At 43.0% G+C, this 24,562-nt stretch overlaps 2 long non-coding RNA genes across 2 annotated transcripts in view; one reads left to right on the forward strand and one right to left on the reverse strand.

Annotated features, from left to right (window-relative positions):
- Positions 1-495: 495 nt before the first annotated feature.
- LOC143839060 (uncharacterized) lies at positions 496-18,554 on the reverse strand. Its single transcript, XR_013231566.1, has 3 exons — positions 18,465-18,554; positions 2,102-2,204; positions 496-742 (listed from the first exon to the last, which is right to left on the reverse strand). It is a non-coding gene; the product is annotated as an uncharacterized LOC143839060 (long non-coding RNA).
- LOC143839059 (uncharacterized) overlaps positions 15,236-24,562 on the forward strand; it is a 36,723-nt gene continuing 27,396 nt past the window's right edge. Inside the window, exons 1-2 of the long non-coding RNA XR_013231565.1 lie at positions 15,236-15,291; positions 22,924-23,076. This is a non-coding gene — a long non-coding RNA (uncharacterized LOC143839059). The remainder of the gene's footprint in view (positions 15,292-22,923; positions 23,077-24,562) is intronic.

Genomic DNA, 24,562 nt, shown 5'->3' on the forward strand with positions numbered 1-24,562 from the left:
TTTCTGCCAGTGCCTATTCCTGCTGCAGCCCCTGAATTTGCATCTTGCTTATTTATTTATGCTATTTATAGTCCATGTTTCTCACTGAGGCTCAAGGTGGATTACCCTGTGTAAGTCAATACAACCAGTAAGATGAGGCATCTAATAAATACTGGGATCATAGTTAACTGAAATAAGCAGATGTCTGAAAAAGCATGAATACTAAGCAAGTTATTATTATTTCATAAGTAGAACTGCAGTGCACTGAGAACAACACAATGCATACAGCAACAGGTAACACATACTATACATAGAACCACTAGTTTCCATTAAACATATTCTGGACATATTCCCTTGTGATATAGTCTTATCAACATTGTAAAAAGGTCTTCCTGACTATATTCAGTTTTACACAGTCATGCCATAGTCAAGCAGCTCTCCATCCCTCAGGAGCAGCATTCAGGGAGATCAGTGAGTTGCATCAGAAAGGGGTGAGGACAATTATGTTTCCCCAGATGAAAGTGCCTTCTGTGATGAAAAAGATTGCCATATACCCAAATCAGGTGAACTTCATACTTCAAACTCTGTAAATGCAATCTTGGTTGACCACATCAGCCTCAGGTTCTAGAAAAACTTTCTGGACTGATCCACTTCCAGGGAGATAGAGCTGAATTAAATCTGTCAAGTTCCCTTTTTCTGTGAAGCTTCTCTTTCTTAACACATATGATTATGTTATGAGTCTCTGTTAGTCTGTCTTCTTCAACTGTAGGCAAAAGTTAAGAGACCACTTTGAGATGTAGTATTCATAGAACAGCAGTTTCAATGTAGTTTTGCATATTCTGTCCCCCACCCATCATTGTTCAAAATTTCTCTGACTCAACCTCCCTTAGCGAGCAATAAATATTCATTAGTGCAGGCAAGTTAGTATAACAGGATCAATTAATAAAGAATCCAGATCAGAAATGATACAGCCTTTTTCCATGGCACAGCCCAGTGGTTCTTAACCTTGGGGTCCTGACCTCATTTTGGGTCGCTTGGCCCCTTCCACGGGGTCGCCAGGCTGCTGGCCGCTGCCATAGCAGCAGTAGCTGGTGTCAGCCTGTGGCAGTGGTGGGCAGTGGCGGTGGCTGGTGGCTGGTAGCTGGCAGACGCAGGTGGAGGCGGGTGGAGGTGGGCAATGGCGGTAGGTGGCAGTCGGCAGAGGCAGGCAGAGCCATGGCACTGGCCACCTCCACGCCACCTTGATTTTTGTTAGACCATAATATACAAAGGCAGGTTTCCTTGCCTTCAAAGTTTTCTCATCTTAGTAGAACAATTATGTTTTATTTAAAAGAAAATAATACAGAAACAGGAATATTCGATACAGAGTAACTTTTTAGGGGTGGTTTTTGTTTTTGTTTTAATATAAAAGCTAAAACATTTATTCATTAACTCAGTGGATTCTTGCTTATTCCCTGAATTTTTTATCTTCCTGTTTTTTCTCTATAAAAAAAATCTTATTGCAAAATGTGTAAGAATAGTGTATGATGTCAACAAAATGATCGCAAAAGTTCTTAGTCACATTCTTGTGCATGTACGAGTGTGTGGAAAACCCATGCATCTGAACAACTTTGATTAGGGTTCTGTGTCAATAATGATCCAGCTGGCTTCTCCATCCAGACATTAGTAAATAAGGAAAGCCTAATGGGATGTTAGGTAGGGACAGCCTTTCACAAATATTATCTTGGATGTCAGTGGAGGCGCTTACTGAGGGACCAGCAAAGGTCAGAACAGTCTATTCCAATGTGTACTTTTCTTCTTTTGTACGGAAGCACAGAGCAGCCCTGGCAACCCTGATCTCTCTTGAGAACTGCTCTTTACTTCTTCATTCCACACTTCAATCTGGGCTGAGAGCTGAACAAACTAACACTTTTTAAAAGAAGTTGAAACACACTTTATGCGTGTCAAATTTCGCCTTCAATTGGAGATGCAATTCTGATAGAGGTTCTTTAGTGGCAAATCTGGTCACTCTCACACACAAAAGTCTTACTTTCCACTTGGAAGTAAAAAGGCAACTTTTGTGAGGGAAACTGTGGTGTCAGTCCTCTGGCAACACTGTCAGAAAGTCTCAAGTCTTTCTCACCTTTTCCTGCTTTAGCTTTGTATTTTTTCGTCATTGAAAGAGGTACTTCATTTTGAATGGGTGCAGCTATAGTTCCTGTTGATCCCAGGTGGTCTTCACATACCTACAAACAGCAAAATGTTTTCAGCGAAACATATAGGGTTGCCAATTCCAGCTTGGGAAACTCCTGGAGATGTGAAGGTTGTGCCTTGAGAGGGGAGATTAAGAGGGAAGAAGCTTTGCAGGAATTAGCTGCAATATACTGAACCCTCTAAAATTGGAGTAAATTCTTTACTTTCATGGGGACTGATCTCTGTAGTCTGGAGATCAACTGGGATCAAGGTCTCACTTGGAGGTTGGCAACCCCTACCATCTCACCTTATTTTCTCTCCAAAAATCCTCACCGGTTTCCCCAGAAATGACATCACATGCCAAGCAGTATTATTTCCTTTTTTTTTTCTCCCACCAGCTTCTGGAGTGAGGGTGGCAACAGGAACTGGGGAGGGATGAGAAATCTCCTGCCCTTTGTGGGTAAATGGTAAGCCACAACTTAAAAGTCCCTGTTCCAAGTTCTAATTATTCTTATCCTTGGACTGGAAGGAACTTTGCCCCCGAGATGGAAAGACATTTCCCTATTCATTGATGTGGGCTAGCTAAAGGCTGACTGAACAGTAGTGGAGATAGGCCTAGAGTCGGTTTACCATCTCTGGGTTCATTTATTTATTTTTCTATTTATGCACTGCTCCTCCCAGCATGCCAGCTGAGGACAGTTTCCTATGTTTTAATCCTTAAAACATTTTAATCTATAAAAGGTTGGGAAATACCTGGAGCCAGGAGTGGGAGGGATTTGGGGTAAGAAGGGACTAAATGGAGTATAGTACAATGGAATCCACCCTCCAAAGCAGCTGCTTTCTTCAGGGAAATTGATCTCTACTACTTGGAAATGAGCTGTAAAACTGGGGGGACCCCAGGCGCACTTGGAGATTGGCATACCAAGCCGAGCTGAGTAAAGGAAGGGAATGGCAAACCACTTCTGCTCATCTCTTGCCTTGAAAACCTGATGAGGGGTTGCCAAAGTCCAAAGTTGCCGACTTGACAGCACACCATTATTATTTTATTATCCCTTGGGTACCAGTATATTTTCTCATTTGAGAAAATAGCAACTCCAGGAAGGTGGTAATCTGCAATAGAAAAATGGATAGGGAGAAATGGTTAATCCCTTGTCTCCCAATGTCATAGCCCTCATAAGATTGAGACTCATTTAGCAGCTCCCTCACCGACATGCATTCATATATAATCTTCACACATTATTTACTTTGTATACTAGAGGTGAATTTGAAAATTTTGGACTGAATGCTCTTCACCCTAAGAGATTATTCTCATTTAACAGTTTGTAATTGGATACCAACAGCACTCGCTTCTTCTGATGTCTAATGAGTACTTTGGTAAAAAATTTGCTATAAGTCTGTTTTCAGATTCGACGGACTGATGAGCCGGGAAGGAAAAGGGCTCCAGATCAAAGTATTTCATAGAATTTTACATGCACACATCTTTCGCATTTGGCAAGGAGCATATGTAATTTGTGCTTGGGTAACCACACTGCAGCACAAAATATAAAGTGAGATTTTGCTTCCATTCTTTGGGGATAAAACCAGAACATCTGTATACTTATAAATATGGATTAATTTATACTGAGTTCAGAAGCAGTACCATAATCAAAGACTTCCTCCCTGTTCGAACTTATTGCTGCCTCTGTAAGTACACAAAATGTTTATATGCATGGACCATCATCTCCTATTAAAGCTAATGAAGGGTTGTGTAAATCACTGTAAGCATCTTCCTAATGAAGCACTCTAGAGTTTCTTTAGTATACTGCATTTGGAGGCGGATTTTGTCTGATGCAATTTCCTTGCAAAACAAAACTCCCCAAATAGCCAATAATTTCAGTGTCTGCTAAATGTGCATGGGCCAAAGTGTCCCAATGGCATGAGTCATACTTTAAAAGTCAATAAATGGCGCCTGGACAAGATAAAAATCCATAGTGTGATGTTACATTCACTATACACATTACAAAAAATTAATAAGAAATCACATGTAATTCTTGTATTCTATGTATACACAAGAACTTCAGTGTGCTTAAACAGAACATTTGGCAGTGATAGGTCACAAATAGGGCTGAGACAGACTGAACACGAGAGTAACCATGCCAGATCAGAACAGTAATCCATCTAATACTGTGAGATCCCCTCCCTGGCCTGGCACCCTAGGGCTTCCCCTAGGGCAGATAGTCTCCCTCTTTCAGAGGTTGCCAAATGGGTGAAGGGGAGGAGATGTCCTCTTCACTGTCTGCAGAGTCTGTGTCCCCTTCGGGTGTCAGGTCATAGTTGGGCTCCAGCTCATACCCTGTCTGTGTGCTCTGCCTTTCCCAGTCTTTACTTGTTCTATCCCTCTCGTTGTCATCAGTCATTCCGTGGCCATCTGTTGTCTGTCTCCATCTGTGTGTTGTCTTCAGCTCTCCTTCTCTTCCCTGCCTCCCCCGTGTTGTCCTTTATACTGTCAGTGTCTGTCCTGCCCTTCATTCTCCCCTCCCCCTGAGTGCAGAAATATCTGACCCTCCACGCTGCCCCAGCATGGCATTGTGGCCATGGCCTTCTGGGCAGCCATGTGGATGGTGACTGTGTCAGGAGGGCTACAAGACTTGTGAGCTGCCATCCCAACAGCTGTAGTGTCTTGCTGCCAGCCGCCCCATGGAGGAAGGAGTCAGTCCCCACAGGCACCAGGTGTGGGTGAGGCGGCAGCAAGGGCAGTGCAGGTGACATGGAGCTCTCTGACATGGAGCATCACTGGCAACCTTGGTGGCCATGCAGGCACCAGCAGCAGCGAGGCAGGTTGTGGGGGTGGTTGGCGGCCTGCCATCCGATCAGCAAAGCTCTGAGTGCAAGCTAAGCTCTCAAGCTAAGCTGAGTCCAAGCTAAGCTCTCATACGCAGTGCTGTGAGTGGCTGATGTGTCCGTCGGGGGGGGGGGCACAGCCAAAGGGAGCGTCTTAGGGCTCTTGGGGGTCCAGTGTTGGAGGACGGTCCATCATGTCTGGTCTCCCACCCGGGAGCAGGAGTGGGCCAGACAAGTAGGTTATCCACTTGCCAATGGATATCAGTTTTAATTAGAGATGGACACAAACCAGATCATAATGGGAAGTTAGTCAAAAATGTTGGCTGGTTTGTGTTTTCCAAAGTGTTGTTTGTCGAAAGGCCAGCAGCATGGCCACTTTGTGAACCTAGTTGCTGTTTCTAGCATTTTATGAATGGATATATTTCCAGACAGACTATCTTATTAAATTTTGTCCAAATGTTGTCCAAAACTCTAAGGCTAAATAAATAAATAAACAAACAAACAAACAAAGGGGGGAGGGGGAGGGGGAGGGAGACAGAATTCTCCAGTCCATGAATACCAATAGGAGTCCTCCAAAATTTAACAAGGACTGCTGGCTGCCAATGACAGTTCCCATTCTGCTCTATGGGATCAGAATGCTATATGTATGTACAGCTTGATTGTGCTCCCCTGCTGATGTTTACGTTTTAGGTAGGCTCAGGGCTCTGAGCCACCCATACTGAGAGAGAGGCTTAGCTGTGTGCTTTGGCTGGTGGCCCACAATTTGATATTGATTCTCCTCTGCTAGTGTTTGGGAGTGTTACGTGGAATCAGGGCTCTGAGCCAATCACCCCATCAGCTACTGGATGCCTTGGTTGAGGACCCACATTTTATACCACATTTTATACCACTCCCCTGCTAGTGTTAGGTGTTAGGTGGACATAAAATGTCAGCCACCCCATTTCTCTGCTTACACCAATCAGAGGATCTTAGCTACTGGGTGCTTTGACTGGAAATCCATATTTTTAATTGTGAACTCACCTCTGCTTTTTGGGCCACATAGCCCTTTTGATCTCTTGGAAAGCGGACTGCTTTAATGTCCCGACCACAGCAGCTTGAGTATGGGGATCCTCTCTTGGAGGGGATTCCTGCTTTACCTAATCCTCTCCCTGGTAAGAGGGTCTCTTCTTCTTCCTGCTGGCTGTCACTCTTTCTACCAGCAGCAAGATGTTTGGGTGCACCCTTTGTAGATGCCCACAAAGGATGGAGGAGGAAAATGACTGGGGTTTTAACACTCAATAGGAGGCACAGCTGCTTTCTGGCACTGAACTGGGAAGACCATGGAGGGATATACTCATGATGGGAGCAGCAACATGGAGCTGGGAAGTGGAAGGGGAGGATACTTTCCCCATTCTGAATCACTGCTGTCAAATAGTGTTAGCAATTGCTGGTGTCTTTGGACACCTTTTCACCATCATGGCACACAGAGGTGTTCACACACAGGACAGGTGGGGATTTATAAATGTGGGGGAACTTTTTGGGAGATCAGTAACTGGGACTTAAATTTGGAGGGACTATAGAGGAGCCAGGAGCCTCTTGTGGTGCAGGTTAGTAAAGCAGCCAACACGCCATCTGAAGCTTTGACTATGAGGCTGAGAGTTTGATCCCAGCAGCCGGCTCAAAGTTGACTCTGCCTTCCATCCTTCAGAGGTCAGTAAAATAAGTACCCAGCTTGCTGGGGGGTAAACGGTAATGATTGGGGAAGGAAATGGCAAACTACCCTGTATTGAGTCTGCCAAGAAAATGCTAGAGGGCGTCACCCCAAGGGTCAGACATGACTCGGTGCTTGCACAGGGGATACCTTTACCTTTATAGAGGAGCTAGTCCTAACATCCAACTGGAAACAACCCGAGAGGCACATCTATTACTTATGAACATACCTGAAATACTCTCTGTGCATTATTTCAGCGTATGAACATAAATCCATAAACAATCTGTTACCCAAATTGCGCTTAAACGTGTCCTGGAACACATGTATTTGAGCTGTGGGGAAATTAGCTGAATTTACGAGGGGTTGGGTAACTAGCATTAATAGATTGATTCACCTGTGTTTATGAGGTTGATTACCTCATAGAAACTCAAGGCAGACACATAGGTAAATTATATAAATAATAAGAATAGTCTTTATTAGAAAGAAAAAAAATAAAAGCATAAATATATCTAATACACTAACAAGCAGTTAACAAGAGAAGAATAGGGTGGGGAAACAGGGTCCAGTATAATTACTTTTCCTGTAGAGATGATAGGCAAGAGAAAGCAGGCTGCATGGGGAACATGCAGGGTAATTCAGATGGGTGCCATATCCAAAATATATGAAGGGGCTTGCTAAAACCATTGTTTATATAGGGTTTGAGGGAGCTGTCCTACATGATACAAGCCAGGTGGGAGGCTAGTTGGAAATTTCCACTGAGCCTGGTGTTAGGCAACTGCTGGCCCAAGCCAGAGATGGCTGTTAATGGCCTTAGACAAAGGTGTTAAGGGGTCTAAGAAAAGGGAGCTATCATGTCTCAATGGGTCTAGCAGCTAGTGTTTGGTGAAGAGATTTCCCCTGGCAGAGGGGCCAAGTAGTAATGTTGCAAGACAAAGAAATTGGCCAAGAGCCCCTGGACAAACCAGTTCTGGCCAGACCACACTATCAGCAAAACTATGGGGTGGGGGATCAGAGTCCAGAGGCACCTGAAACTCCAACCTGTAGCAGAGGACAAGCCAAGGCATGTCCTGGTTTCCAAGATGGATTCTGCCCTAGCACTTGGAGAAATTTGTAGAAGAGTAGATGACAAGATTGGGGAAGGCACTGGCAAACCACCCCGTATTGAGTCTGCCATGAAAACGCTAGAGGACGTCACCCCAAGGGTCAGACATGACCCAGTGCTTGCACAGGGGATACCTTTACCTTTACCTTTTAGATGACAAGATAAGGTTCCCGCTGCATTTGGTGTTTTCTGGGTATATTGTGGCATCCAAAAGATATCTGGGATTCTTTTAAAAACCAGAATAAAAAATCCCAGATATATTCAGGATTTTCCAGGAAGATTGGGAGCCAGCATTGCAGGCTCCGGGGGGGGGGGGCTGTTTTCCCCTTCTCTTGTTTCTGTGTCTCCCAGTTTTAATAGGATTCCCCACTACTCTTGTCAGTTTCAAGAGGTCCACCCTTTTGCTATGTTCCTTTTGCATTCCCTTCCCATTTTCTTGCACAGAGCTTACAATATCCAACCTTATGCTTGTGTGTCCCCCTGACCTTCAGTTTGTACGTTAGTGATTTTCTGGTTCAACATGAGTCCTCTTGATTTGAATTGCCACAGTGGCACTGGATTCTGCTGGGCATTCTGTACATTATCCACTGAAATTTTGGTGCCTGTACTTCTAAAAAAACTACTCCCCTTGCCACCCAGAAACCTTTCAAAGCAGATGTACTTTCCCCCCAGCCATTCCCTATAGGGAATAACGGCCTCCCCAAATTTGGAAATCGTAAAATAAAAATAAACATGAATCTGAATATCATTAAAGTATTTGAAATTTGAGACTATCGCAAATACCACTATTTATTTATTTATTTATTATATTTATATACCGCCCTCCCCGAAGGCTCAATGCGGTTCACAGGAAACAGGAGAAGATACAGATAACATATGGAACAACAGGTGATAACAGCAATAAGATTATAACAGTAACTTTAACATAACAACATACTTTGGATCCAATATATCTGAACCTGGGGGAGGGGGGAGAGGTCTTTCTTTCTTTCTTTCTTTCTTTCTTTCTTTCTTTCTTTCTTTCTTTCTTTCTTTCTTTCTTTCTTTCTTTCTTTCTTTCTTTCTTTCTTTCTTTCTTTATTTATTTATTTATTTATTTATTTATTTATTTATTTCTCTTTGCATACCCATACAACCCACCTTAGTCCATCTTTTGCTTTGAAATCTTTGCAAGCCCCATAAATTGGCTGCAGCTTGACAACACTTTCCAACACCATCAGGTTCTTCCTTGATAATCTATAATTCTATTGCTGTATTGCAATCTGCTTTGGAAATGGTGCAGAATTCCAACAGCAAGGACTTTGTTATTTGGATTTTTATTTTTGAAGCAAATGAGGTGAAAGGCACAACTGGGCATGCCAAGCTAGTTGTGCAGCCCAAGTCAAGCTAGAAAGGATGGAGACTGTATCTGGAGCTGAATATTTCTTTTCAACTAATGGGCTGAAGGTTGAGTGAGTGCAGTCTGTGCTGATAGATTTCACTGGCATGATCTGCGAATAGCAGCAGATGTAAATGATGATAAAACAAGCTGGTCTGGCACTTAGTGCAATCAGTGATTAGACATGAATTAAAAGCTTGACATGTTTGATCAAAGGGAAAACACTTGCAAATGCATCTGAGCTGAGAGGGCCAGTAATTGCTGCCACCTCCCGTGTCATTTTTGGAAGGCCAAACCACAGCTGCTGGCAGTGGTGTTAGCCATCACTCTATAGGCTCTCTCAGTGGCTTCATTTCAGGAGAACGAAATAGCTCCATTTAAAAACAAAGTCTAGGGAGAACTTGCCATGGCAGGACTGCTAAAATAGAGTTTCAGCATTGCAAGTGTAATGTGCTCTTGGGAAAGTACTTAGTGGCCAAAGATATCAAATGCAGAAGCAGATTATTTGATTTCTTTGAACAAATGTCTAAATGGCCACCATTTTTTAATCTAAGCAGGCATTTCTATGCCACTTTCCATCCCAAAGTGAATCAAAGTGGCTTACAGAAACTTCCCAAATAAAATAGCAATCACTAATTAATATAATTAATTATAATTATAGAGCCTCTTGTGGTGCAGAGTGGTAAGGCAGCAGACATGCAGTCTGAAAGCTCTGCCCATGAGGCTGGGAGTTCCATCCCAGCAGGCTGCTTCAATCCCAGCAGCCAGTTGACTCAGCCTTCCATCCTTCCAAGGTCGGTAAAATGAGTACCCAGCTTGCTGGGAGGTAAACGGTCATGACTGGGGAAGGCACTGGCAAACCACCCCGTATTGAGTCTGCCATGAAAACGCTAGAGGGCGTCACCCCAAGGGTCAGACATGACCCAGTGCTTGCACAGGGGATACCTTTACCTTTACCTTTTAATTAATATAAACCAAACAAACAAACATATGGACTGGTCAGTTCATCAAGCTGCCTAGTTCAGGCCTCAGGATACAAATTACAGGCCAAATCTGAGAGGCCTTTCACTTATGCCCAAGGGCTCCTACCTCTGGCTAAGTAACAGACTCAACCATGATGATACACAGCTGCTGCTAGCAAACCAGCCAGATCCTCCTTCCCCTGCTAGAAATGTCTCTAAGTACCTTCAAACAGAAAAGAAGAAAAGTCAGCCTAGATGGTATTCAGCTGCCATTAGCAGGATTTTCCCCATCTCATTCACTGTCTTTAAGCTTAGGAAGAAAATTGTATTAGTTTGTTTATTAAAACATTTATAGTTTGCTGTTCAAGGTGGCTTGCACTATGTAATTAAAATAATAAAAAACAAGATTTGACTGGGGGAACAACCAGGTGACCATAGCTAATGCATGGCAACATGATGGTTCTATTGATATGTGGGTCCCAGACCATGAGGTCTTTCCAGGTCATAATCAGCACCTTGAGTTAGTCAGAAATAAACTGGCAGCCAACAAATCGATATCTGAAAAAGTTTAAAATTATAAAGATGTATGCTGGGCAGTCAGTCCTTAATAGTCTGAACCAGTTACAATTTTCTGGCTGTATTCAAGGGTAGCCCAATGTGGAGAACATTAGTCCAACTTGAAGATTATAAAAACATGGATCAGTGTACACAGATAAGCTGAATCTAATGGCTTTTCTGCATGTTTTTTTAAAATCAGTTCTTACTCCATAATGCTTCAGTTTATCCTGTGATTTTATATACATTTTTGTGCCTTTAGTTCTCACTTTGGTTTTGTTTTTAAATGCCATAGTTTATCCTGTTTATTTTGAGACCATTGTTATTCCAAACTTTTCCTGGAAATAAATTCTGAGTCACCTTTCCCCTCATGTATAATGTTTCTGTCAGTTTTCATTGTGACACACCCTCTTGCCTGCCTCCAGTCCACTGTTCAATTATTGGACTGTCATGATTGTCAGAACACCCCCTCTCCTCCTCACATTCCTGAAAATGATTTCATTTCATTTTTTAATTTTTTAAACTTCACTAAAAACTGATATAATATAATAATGCAATGATAACTCAGGTAGATTCTCTGAGTTCCCAGCTTCCATTAAAAAAAAAATAACACACGTCTTATCCTTTCCTTGAAGAGATATAAGGAATCTAACACATGTGAAAGGTTAAATAGGGCTTCAATATAACAACGTGGCAGGCTAGGTTGGCCCTGAATTTTGATCCTGCTAATCCACTCCTAGTAAACTAGGAGTAGAGAAAATTCTAGAAAAAATTGGATCAGTTGTTGCTATAACTATTTACTGAAGAAGAACCTCACTATTAAAGCCTATGATTAAAGCCCACAATTAAATAAGTGCTGCCACAGTGTTCTGTGCTTAATACACCTGTGCCTTCTGGATATATCAGAGGTAAAAGTCATGTGTAGTGCTCTGAAATTCTTGGAGAAAGAGTGGAATGAAAATAAATTATGTCTAAGTATCACAAGATTGGCAGTGTGTACCCTGTGTTTATTGGCCACTCCTGAAATGGTGCTAATAGGGAAATGTTATTGTAGTCTTCCCTGTGATCACTCTGTGTATTCTAAATGGCAAAAGGAAGGGTAATGATGATGGTAGATATCTTCTTAGTGAGCCTTGACTGTCAAAAAATATTTTTTGTTCATGTACTCATCAGGATTTGGTAGAGATAAGCTTCCCATTTCAGTGAAGGGAGGGCACAGGGAGATAGTTATGGGAAAAGGAAGTGCAAATCAAATGCTGAAGAGACAGAAAGACAATCTGACAAGAGTTATGAGTTGGAAGAAGCACTTTGCAGGCAGCAGAGGCTCTCTTTCTTTCTGGGGACCTGACATGCACCCATTCCCCTGAAGGAATGCTTCTCTGTGTTTCCACCCATGTTCTACTTGAACATTTGTGCATAAAGCTAATGCTACAAAAACATCATAAGCCTCTGGTGTTCACTTCTCTAAATGGAATCAGTCCAGATACTTCTCACTACTATGAAAGTGGAACACACATAAGAGTACAACATTATTGGCTCCACCTAAGCAGTGGTTAAGATATTAAGATAGTGACAAGAAACTGTGTCTCAAGCAACTGACTTCCATGACATTGTATGTGTGTTTGTGAAGATGGCCTTATTGATTTCTTAGTTTAAAATATACCTATACCACCTATTTCATACATCCTAAATTTGGTTACAGCTTAGAATATATTGTTCATTTTCCTTTGAAATTTTGAACTATTGTATTTTGGGGTATGAACATATTCACTCTCCACAATAAATCTATAATGGCTATGAAAGGAGCAGGCTGACAAGTCAAAAATCCTTTTTTCAGATGTATACTTCTATGTTCCTTCTTCATTGATTTTAACAAGTCTTTGACTGTAACTACTTTGCAAAATGACAATGTATCTGTGACGGATTGCACTTTTACAAAGCTTAGAAGTGCTGTACAAATAGCTAAAGGCATGTAAAGGGTTAATTCTTCACATAAATAGACAGCATTGAGTGAAAGGCAGTTTCAAACAATTTGGTTGGTTAGCATCAGTTGAGCAGACAGAGACTTTAGACCTGAATGCTGAGGAGAATTCATTTGGAATCCAGCCCTGACTGAAAGCAGTTTAACACAGTCAGGAGAATTGGGGAATGTTGGCAAGGCTCAGTGGGTCGTTAGAGACTCCCAGCTGGGTGAAGGAAAGAGAGAGAAGGAATTTCCATACCCAGTCTGAACAGGGTGATAGCTCTGAAGATTGCAGAGATCACTAGTCTGGTGTGGTTAGAAGCTATCTTTAGAGGCCTTAAGAATCAGTTAAAACTCAAGATAAATACAGTTGTTTTCAAGAGAAGGGGTTTTGTACTAAAAAGAGTGATTCAACCTTCCAGAAACTAAAAGAGTGACTCCTCAGAGAAATTTTGCTGGAGTTTTTGGAAAACACTCAAACAAAAGTTTCTCAATGTAAAGATTTTAAGGAATTCTGAACAGCTTAAGAAACTTTCATTAGCCTAAAATATCTACATGCACTGATTTTACCTCAGAGTTACCTATAGTGAGTTATCTCAGAAACTTTACCCTGGATTTCATCTGATCATTTCAGGTTAGGGTTAGGGTTAGGATGCGGTTAGGGTTAGGGTTAGGGTTAGGGTTAGGGTTAGGGTTAGGGTTGAATAAAATATTTTCTTAATTTGGAATATAAAAACTTATAAATTGCCATTTAAGTTATAAAAGTTATAGGGAGCTTCCATTCCTTCCCTCAGGTTCCAGGGCTGAGCAAACAGCCACAATATTATACTGTGACAGGGTGGGACAGCCATAATTCTTCAGCAAAGAAGAAAACATAATTAGGGTAGTTCAGTGACAAAAAGGAAAGAAAAACAGAAGGAAAATCTTGCCTCTGAGGGAGGGAAGTGGACTGGGCTGTCATAGTATCATTTTGAATATAACTGAAATCATTTTGCATGGGTTGCACAATAGGTATCTCTGGCCTTTGGGGCATTCTTTTATAAATGCACTTCAAAGTCTTCTGAAACCGAGAAAATGTTTGACAAGAACAAGTGAGTCATATCTAAAGAAAATAGTACCCGCTGTAAGAATTCCTAGATACTGTACGAAAGCTCAGAGAGAAAATTAAAAATGAATGACTATGGAAAAGAAAACTTTCTGCTGCTCCAATAAAACTGAAACTTTATTATGATAATTTGCTGTGGTTCTGTCTGGCCCATCCATAACTCTTGACTCTACATAAGCAAAAGTTATTTCACTGAATTGTAGGGAAACTGGGTCACTTTCCTCTAAATGTCTCAAATTTGCTCATGTGGTATTTCTGCTAAAGAAGCATAGTACTGCTTTCTGGCATAGGACTGCTTTGAAAGCAAGGGATGAAATGAATGTCTTTTACATATGTTATAGCTAGTGAAATTTGAGCAGACTTTCTTCTCTCTAACAGTAGCTAACTTTGCACTGGAGTAAAGAGAATCTAAGACCGTTTCCCCACTGGGAACTTCACTATCTTGGTTCCCATGTGGAAGCACAAATCCAGGGCTGATGAGGTGAACCGAGCCAAATGTTCCCCCATGTTGGAGCAGGAAGAGGTGGGGCAACATGCCCTGGCTCAAATTCCAGAGTGCAGCCTGGTGCGAAGCGTCCAGTGTGTAAATGGTCTGTCACATAGATAAGCTATCAATTAATTTTTATAATATAATAGAAAATCATTAGAAGAATAATAACTGTTTTTTATACCCCACTTTTCATTGCCTGAGGGAGTCTCAAGGCAGCTTACAATCACATTCCTGTCCTCTCCTCACAACAGACACCCTGTGAGGCAGGTGGGGTTGAGAGAGTTCTGACAGGACTACTTGGTCCGAACAGCACTGTGAGGGCTATAACAAGCAGGGTATCAAACCCAGTTTGCAAGATTAGAAGCTGCCACTCTTAATCACTACATCATGCTGGGGCAATGTAGTTATTCAAGATCAATGGAATATGTTCTCTATATGAGACTCCAATCAGTAATTTGGGTGCTTCATTCTGTACCAGTAACAAGACCAAGAACATAAACTGTGTAAAAGGCTTGCTTCTATGGAGTCATGATTACAATACTATCAGGAAACTGGCAAGCCTCTGACAACGTGAGAGATTATTTTGAAACCAATTTGTTCCTGATGTCAGATTTGAAGGAAATCCTTATTGACACATAGAATTGCAACCTTGCAGGGGGACAACTAATTGAAAAAATGTATTTGGAAAAGGAAAAAGAGTGCATTATCATATTTATTTATTTTTATTTATTTCTTCTTTTATATACCACTCTCCCCTGTGCCTCAGGATGGTTTACATGGAAAATAAAAACAATACATGGAATTCAGGTTTTGCCATATGTTTATACAGCTGCTGCTGTAAAAAAACATAAAAGGCTAAGGCCTAAGTGGGCGGAGAGTGGGTGGGGCCAGTCCGGGTGAGGGCATTCTGATTTGGCCCTCACCAGGACAGACCAGAGTTCCAGCCAGTCGGAATGCACAAAGCAAAAGTTCTGACAGGGCCAAAGTTCTGAAAGGGCCCACTCACCCAGCTCAGCCAGGGGGCAATCTGGAGACATCGCTGCCAATCTGCCCCTGACCACAGCAGGGAGAAAAGGTCAGTAGGGCTGCCTACTGGGGGGGAGATGAGTCAGGGGGGATGAGGCTTGGACAGGCCCTTTTCGCCCCAAGGTTGTACTAACTGTCATGTCCAACTGTAAATTGCCTCAGAACCCTGACAGTGCTGGCAGGAGGCTGGTGAGTGTGCTCCCTCCTCCCTCCCTTCAGGCCTGCTGGGAAGGAGCCTTTAACAGCCCCTGACTGAGGGGAGGGAGGCATTTCCAAGAGCAATGCAGGGGAGTCTGAGAGCATGGGAGTGGTCATTCCTTTTGAGGGGGGGGACTTTCCACTTCTGCCAAAGAATTGGCTGACAGGGAGGCCACAAAAAAGCTCCTTCTCACTTAAAATACTGCTCTGCCTGGGGGTTAGACACAGCCAAGCCATGTGTATTTCTTCTTTGCAACTCTCTGCAGATTTGAGGCCACTGCACAGTGTTATTCTGCAGACAAAACTGGATGCTGTTGCAGAGGTTCTTTTGTCTCCTTTTTCATCTGCAGAACAACCCTGTGCAGTAGGCCTCAAGTCTTTCAATTCAACAACAACCTGTGTGGGAGGCCTTAAATATTTCTTCTCTACCACAACCCTGTCCAGAATACCCCTTTCTGCCTGGGGAGCTGATCTTTATACCCTGCAGGTGAGCTGTAATTCCAGGAGCTCTCCAAGCCACACCTGGAGGTTGGCTACATCTGGGTTGGAAATATTCCTGGAGGTTTGGAGGTGGGACTTCAAAATTGTACAATGCCTCAGAGTCCAGCCTTCAAAGGAGCCATTTTTGCCTGCAGTTGGGAGGGAGTGGTGCAGGTGTGTCCCTCCCTGGCTATGGGCTATGGCCAGCCCTTACCATCAACTGTTTGTACTCTGGGATGCAGACAGACCAGCATCAGTCCTGTGAGTCTGGAAAGTGCAGGAAGATCTAAATAAATATTTACAGCCTGAAACTGTAAATAGTGAACAAATAAAGGGCTAGAGAGACATGAGAACTGGTGACATTTTTCAACCTTGGCCTAGCAAATAAAAAAACAGTATAAAAAACCTTACTAAGGTCAAGACTGACGTGCACAGAGAGACTTCCTCTTAGGGTTACCAGCTTCCATGTGAGGCTCTCTACCCCACCTCCCTCATGGGGAATCTGCTATCGGGAGAGGAAGGGAAGACGATTGGAAACTGCTTTGAGACACCTGAGGTCTGCTGGGTCACTGTGACCCATTCCCAGTTCTCTTAGACCTCTCACAGTCCCACATCCTTCACAGATTGTCTATTGTGGCGAGACAAAGGGCAAAGGTGTTTGTGAACCGCTTTGAGACACCTTTGGGTAGCAAACAACAGAGTACAAAAATCCAGTTGTTCTTCTAATGAACAACCATGAAAGAAGTATGTGGACACATAACATTTTATCAACAGTGAAAAAATGGAGACAGAAGGAACAGGATGGACACTTGTGTATTGTGACTAACCCATTTGTATTGGGGCAGGGGGACATTTTGGTGACTATGGCCTAATTCACACAAGAAGGGAAATGACGCAGAACTAGGAGGAATTTGTTCTCATGTAATCTTCCCCTAAGAAGAGTCTCCAGTCTGATTTTCCCTTCACATATCTGAAGACATGGCTCTGGAAAGCTCATCTGTAACCACTATGCCACAATTCCCAAAGGTCAGTCCTCTCCCACACTGAACGAACATTCCAAACCACAGGTTCTTGACACCCATATCTCCACAACCATGTCCTCATTTGCCACCATGCCACCACAACCTCCCACACAACACACACATTCAACCCCATGCCCTTACAGACAACTCCTCCCCTTCCTCTTCCCACTGCCAAGCTCTAGAGCTCGTTGTATTCTTGGATACAACAGGCTTTGCCCCTAGTTGAAGATAAACTGGAAGAATAGTGTTTGACTAAGGAGGGGTGTGTGTGAAATGGGCCATTTAGTCAGTACCTCATGGAACCTTTCACAAGAGTCTTGTCCAGCACCAGAGTTCAAAAGCCTCAAATCTTTGACACTTGGCCTTCCTTATGGTCCAACTTTCACAGCCATACATTGCAAGTGGGAAGACCATAGCCTGGTTACACACTTAAATCAATAGAGTACTCCTATGTGTCTCTAGTGGCTGGATTATGTCAACATTGGCAAATATCCTTATCCATGGTTCCTCTATATATTTGTGAAACATCCTGGGGGGTAGAACGTGTCTTTTTGTCCAAGATAGAATAGGGCCAATCATGGTGGGCCACCCTGATTGGTCCTGGTCCTGCCCCTACCCCTGCAGCTCCCACCCTCTGTCCCTGGACTCTAGCCTCTTTGCTCTCAGATGCACCTCAGTGCCTGGAGCCAGCATCAGGTAAGGGGAGAGGGCCCTGGGCAAAGGGTCATGGTGGAGGGCCTGCTAACAAGGGCCTCTTGCCCTGCTAGGCTGGGCCTCCTAATGAGGGCCTCCCAGCCTCCTAATCAGGCCCCCCTAACAAGGGCCTCCTGGCCTGCTGTCTGCCTGCTAAGGAGCTCTATCCTGGCCCTGCTAATGAGCTGGCCAGCCCCCCCCCCACTTGATCCACTGAAAGCTGCGGCCCAAAGCCACCTTAAGCTGCTATATATATATATATAATTGCTAAGGGTGTCATTATCTATTCAAAGTAATCAAGATCATTTGCAAGGTTTTTCCCCTCCTTTGCATACTCTACAATTTGTATCTGACCTGAAGTGGCGATGTATGGGGACACAGATAAAATGAGGAGACAAGTGATGACGAGCGCTCCCATGGCTGGTGTCTAAAAGCTGCACACAGTCAGTCCTGAGCACCCAGACTTGCATGAGCTGACATGTTTGGTCAAGGTGAAAAACACTTGCAAATGCAAGTGAGCAGGCAAGGCCAGAGAAGCTGCCATGGAGGCTTTGGCAGCAATTGCTTGAGGCAATATCATTTGCTACCCCAGAGGCCTTCTCTGTAATTTAGTGGCAACAGCAGGAGAAAAGCCAAATTGGAGATGACCCAGCAACAGCAAAGGCAATGTCTTTTCCCCAGATGGAGAGACCTGTTCATTTCCTGCAAGTTCATTCCATTACTGGAAAGAGTATTTACATGAGTGCATATATTAAGATATCACTTAGTATGAGCAGGAAAGCACAATATAATTCATTAATCCCAAAATAAAAGCACAAAAAGTACATACCAGATTCCTGGATAATATCTGCAACCTGATACATCCACAGAGCTTCACTGACTTTGGAAGAGGTGCACATGTGCAGATTCTCCTTTCCCTGTAATAGATGGATAGCTTTTTATAGTTGGAGGGAGTTATGTGGAAGAATTGAAACCCTTTGCCCCAGGAATTACTTGCTAAGGGCAAGTATGGGTTTGATCCAGTGACCCAGGACAATACTGAATACTCAAATATAATTTTACATCTATTAACACATGGAACAATGAAAAATACCATTGAAGGTTTACATGATATCATTTATTTTCATTTTGAAATTGTACCAGAAGAAATGCTTATGATATATCTTATGCATATGTAAAAGAGGGGAAGATATAATCCCTTTAATTTAGTTCAAGTAAAGAGAGAGGAATAATGTTAGTACTTCCACTTGGGCTAATTCTGCACTTACTTTGTTTATACATTGTGATAGCTTTTTCCATTGGAGAAAGGAGCTTTGTCCTGAGCAAAAACCTCTTCCACTGATATAACTGGTTCCTTGTTATTTTTAAGAATAGGACCTATTATGCATGTTGGCAGCAGCACCAAGATGCTGGTGGTTTCTCGTGGTGAGGCAGGATGCCCCACCAATTCCTGTGTGCTGACAGGGGAAGATTTTGCCTGTCACACATAGTCCACCCCAGAGTTGTCCCTGTCACTGTAATGGGAGCTTTCTGCAGAAGCCTTCACAGCTGGGTCTGCAAGAGGCAGAGAGATCCTTATTGCAGAGTGCAGACAGCTTCAACCGGTGGTGATGGTGGGGGTGGGGGTGGCGGCAGTGGGGCAGGGGTTAAACTGGCTGACAGCAGAAGCTCTTCCAGCTGGATCTGTAAGAAGTGAGGAAATCCTTCCCAGGGCCTCATAGAGCCAGCAGACAGCTTTTTCTGATGGATGCTTTAAAGTTTCCACTTGCAGAAGCTCTCCTGGTTGGGTCTGCAAGGGGCCACTCACAGAGCCTGCAAACAACTTTTACAGCCAGAAGCCCTCCCACCCCTTGGAAGCAAGTCAATGCAAATTTTATTTTGGCGTAGTGTCTAAGACGGCCAACTTCTAATCTGGTGAGCCAGGTTTGATTCCCTACTCTTTCTCCACAAGCAGCCAGCTGGGTGACCTTGAGCTCATCACAGCCTTGATAGAGCTGTTCTGACCGAGCAGTAATATTAGGGCTTTCTCAGCCTCAGCTATCTAACAGGGTGTCTGTTGTGGGGAGAATAAAGGGAATGTGATTGTAAGCCACTTTGAACTCCTGGTAGAGAAAAGCGACATATAAAAACCAACTCCTCCTCCTCCTCCTCCTCCTCCTCCTCCTCCTCCTCCTCTTCTTGTTACAGCCATAGACCAGTCAGATATAAAATTTAGAGTCTGAAACAAGTCTGAGGCATTTAAACAACTGAGATCCCTGTAAATGTTTTCTTTACTTCAAGCCACAAAATGACAGTTTGAACTCAGACTCATGAATCTGAAAAAATATGGGATTCTTGAATTTACCAAATCAAAACGCCATACCAGTATTTGGATTTTGGAATATTGATAAATACCAATATTTTGGGGTTCAATATTCCTGAACTTGAAAAATACTGGAGGGGTGTGTGTGTATACTCCAGTCCTAACATAAATGAAGCAGTTCTAAATGTATACATACTGGGACTCTGGCCTGAAACAAGCTGTGCAGCACGGGTAGGATTTACCGTATTTGCCGGCGTATAAGACAACTGAGCATATAAGACGACCCCCCCAACATTTCCACTCAAAATATAGAGTTTGTTATATTACATTACAGTACTATGGGCCACTGTGAGCAGCTATGCCTATCCCAACTGAAGTGCACCCGGCGTATAGGACGACCCCCCCACTTGGAGGCATGTTTTTCAGGGGGGAAAAGTAGTCTTATACGCCAGCAAATACTGTACTTTCTCTCTCAGGTTGCTTGCCCAACTCTATTAAGCTCAATAGCTAACTAGACAAAAAAGAAAAAAACCTCTGTTTATACTGCTTTTCAAAAGTGTAAATATTTATAAAGTTGCTATGGCTACTAGGTACATTTCCCTTTCCTTTCTTTTTTTTTTAGGATGTCATCTTAGACTATATCTACACAAGGGCATTGGCATTCTTAAATAATCAAAATTTGGAAATCCATACACCTTTTTGTTTCCCCAGGAATGGATCCAAATTTAATGTCCCCTTAACATGGAATTTTTGAATCAACTTCTCCCATAATTTTCCTGCGTCAGATTTGAACCCACAGTTTTCCATTAAGGAATTCCTGGTTTTGAATTGGTTTCCTGTTCCCCTTTTGTGTTAGAAGGCCCCTTTCAAACTGCCTCTGTATTCTGTTTTAGAAACTAGTTGCTAATTGCTAATGGATTTTTTCTCTGTCATTTCAGACGGACCCATTTTAATAACTGTTCATACAAACCTTCTTGTGTTGGGTTAGCAAAGCATAGTTGAGCTGCTTCTCAGAGAAACTTTCTCAATTTTCTACCTCTCCTTTGCACTTCTGAATCACTGAGGTGTGATGTTTAAAACATCTGCAGTGCATCCTACAATGCTGCTCCCCTATCCTTTTTCAACATGTGATCTGTTTTGAATGTTCTAAGTTGAGCACTATAGCACTAAATCGATACAGCACTTCAGCACTATCATGGTACTATTGAGATGCCTTTACTCCATTCACAACATTGAGTAAAGGCATCTCAATGGTATCACTATAGCACTGAAGTGATATATTGCTTTAGTGATATATTGCTCTACTTTGAACATTAAAAATAAATTCTGAGGAAGATGGTGAAAAAAGGGGCAGGGAAAAAGTGGCACTCTTTGAAATGATGCATCAGAGATTATTCATAACTAGGGGCAAAGCCCGTTGTCTCCAAGAATACAACGGGCGCTAGAGCTTGGCAGTGGGAAGAGGAAGGGGAGGAGTTGTCCAGTCTGTAAGGGCATGGGGTTGTCATGTGTGTTGTGTGGGAGGTTGTGGTGGCATGGTGGCAAATGAGGCCAAATGAGGCAACCTACAGGTGTGGCCTGGAGAGCTCCTGGAATTACAGCTCACCTGCAGAGTATAAAGATCAGCTCTCCAGGCAGAAACGGCTACTTTGGACAGAGTTGTGGTAGAGAAGAAACATTTAAGGCTTCCCACACAGGTTGTTGTTGAATTGAAAGACTTGAGGCCTACTGCACAGGGTTGTTGTGCAGATGAAACAGGAGACAAAAGAGCCAGCTTCCTCTGCAAAATAACACTGTGCAGTGGCCTCAAATCTGCAGAGAGTTGCAAAGAAGAAAGACACATGGCTTGGCTGTGTCTAACCCCCGGCCAGAGCAGTATTTTAAGTGAGAAGGGGCTTTTCTGTGGCCTCCCTGTCAGGCAACTGTTTGGCAGAAGGGGAAAGTCCCCCCCCTCAAAAGGAATGCCCTCAGTCTCCCCTGCGTTGCTCTTGGAAAGGCCTCCTTCCCTCAGTCAGGGGCTGTCAGAGGCTCCTTTGCAGCTGGCCTGAAGGGGGGAGGAACGCACTAACCAGCCTCCTGCCAGCTCTGTCAGGGTTCTGACGCAATTTGCAGTTGGACATGGCAGTTAGCACAGCCTTGGGGCAAAAAGGGCTGGCACAGCCTTTGTTCTCACCCTCCTTGGCAGCCCTGCTGACCTCCTCTCCCTGCGGTGGTCAGGAGCAGACTGGCAGCCAAACTGGGCTGGGTGAATGGAATTTTGGTCTGTCCTGGTGAGGGGCCAATAGGAAGGCACTTTGCGCGCCTCCCCATTGGCTGCTTGGCCCTGGATGGACACTCAGAGGGCCCAATCAGGAGCCGCAAAGCGGCTCCTGATTGGGCCCTCTGAGTTTTTATCCTGGACAGGGCCCGCCCTAACTCCTCCCCAGGTGGCCTTACTCTTTTATTTAATAGGACCCTGTCCTATTTAAAGATGGAAGGAAATTCCCCATTCCTGTAATACTATAGTTGAAATAGAGCCAAAAAAAATTAACATAGAACGATAATGTGAAAATCTTCATCTGTGTCACATGTTCACCCTGTCATCCACTCCCCTCAAATTGTCTGTTAAGCAATCAGCTAGTTTTGCATTTAATTTTTTACTGTGGAGTTTTATTGTTTTAAACCACCACAAAATAGCTTGCCAATAGTGGTGGGGAATGAATGAATGAATGAATGAATGAATGAATGAATGAATGAATGAATGAAGGTTTAGTGTGCTTCATAATTCTGAGTAATAGTGTTATGAATTGCTGTATCCGGTTTGACAATCACCAGCCATTTTCATAGTTGGCAACTAAGGAGAAGAAATAGTAGCAATCATGCTCTTCCCCATGAAGCATCCAGCCTTTTTACAATGTTCTATAGATACTGTACTTACACAAAATAATGGTGGTTCAGTCACTGATGAAACCCATGATGACACAGTTGTACATCCCCTTTTTTAAAGGAAATGTGGGACACGTGAGGCGTCGTGGATTTGAATTCAAGAAAAAAATCCCCCAAATAAATGTCCTTTTGCAGAGGGTGTACTGCAAAGTCAGAGCATCAGCCGAGAATTAAACTCATCAGGAAACAGTGGCAACACCGAGGTGTGGAAAAGGTCTGAATTTCCATCTACTTCTGTCTGCTTTATGTATTTATTTCTTTTTTTTCATGCTAGCTTTCTTTTTAAAGCCCTTGTTGTATTAGTGACCTTCACCGACTGCCTTTGTCTTGGATTCTCTGAATAATCAGTCCCTGACCAGTGAGATCTTTTGGCATAGATTGATACTGACATGCAATTTAAGAGTCATTAATGTGTAGCTTAAAGTTTTGATTTTATATGATGGGGGAACAATGTAACAAAAAAGGATCTAGTGATATAAGCAGATATAACAGTTACATTGAGTAAGACAATCCTGTGGTTCAGAAGTATTTTTGTGATGAATTATGGGACAATCTTTCATGAAGATCGAGCAATATAAAAAAGGGAAGGCAGAAGTTACATTTCTTGGCACTAGCAGTTACAAAATGGCAGTTTAGTGCCACTCACAAACATTCCAGGGATTCAGTGAAGTTCTTCAGTGTTGGGGCAAAGAAACATTTCACCTGCTATTTCCCAAAGCAAACCACCACTATCAAGTCAAGTTGTTTCCTGACCTGTAGGGGAAATATACAGTTATCTCTATGATTTCCCTGGAAAAGCAACAAACTATTATGTCTGTTTGTGCATGTGTTAAGGAGGAGTACAGATGAATGGGAAAGAGTGCTAGTGTAGTGCTGTGCTTCTTCCATCCAGAGCAAAGGTCCATGCATGTGGATATGAAAGTGCCTCCTTCTCCTCTACATGAAAGATGAAGAGGAAAGAAACTGCTGTGGCAGCTTTAAAGGGGAGGTGAAGAAGTGATTGCAGCTTCACTGGAAGAGGGCCAGAGAGCTACTTTCAATTGCTTGGAGAGTAACTGATCACTGCACAGTGACCAAGTGACCTCTGAGCATCACTGATGTAACTTAATAGAACTGAGAACAGGATGAGCCAATCTCGTGATCCATATGGACCTCCTTGAAGATCCCTGGGAGGGGGAAGGGAATTCTCCCAAGTTTGCCTGGTATATTAACTTGTACTATGTGCTCTACCAACATCATATTCAAGAACCTCAGGTTCCAAAATTTGAATACGTTAATTTTGACTATGCTTGAAGTGAAACTTACAGCATCCCTGTTGACGTTACCTGCTCAGTTTCCTTCCTTGATATTTTTCTGCCAGATGGATTATAAAGCAATAATTGAACTCAGATGATAAAAGACCTCAGGGAGGCACCATACCATCTTCTCCTTTCTCATCAGAAATCATCTTGCTTTATAAGTCTTTGGAGGCAATGACATTTCACCAGTGTTGTTATCTATGAACTATTTCCTAAGTGTGCCCCCTATATGCAGATCTGTAGATCAGGGATACACTTGGGCTAAACAGATTTTCCTGTAAAACTGGGTGACCCTGCCCCCAATTTTTTGAAAAATATGAAATCATAAAATATATATGGGGGGTTATAGCACCCCCCAAAGCACTTACCTCTGGTGGTCTTTGTTCAAGTGGCAGCACCAGC

Source organism: Paroedura picta, chromosome 5 (genome assembly GCF_049243985.1).
Source record: "Paroedura picta isolate Pp20150507F chromosome 5, Ppicta_v3.0, whole genome shotgun sequence".
Lineage (NCBI taxonomy): Eukaryota > Metazoa > Chordata > Lepidosauria > Squamata > Gekkonidae > Paroedura > Paroedura picta.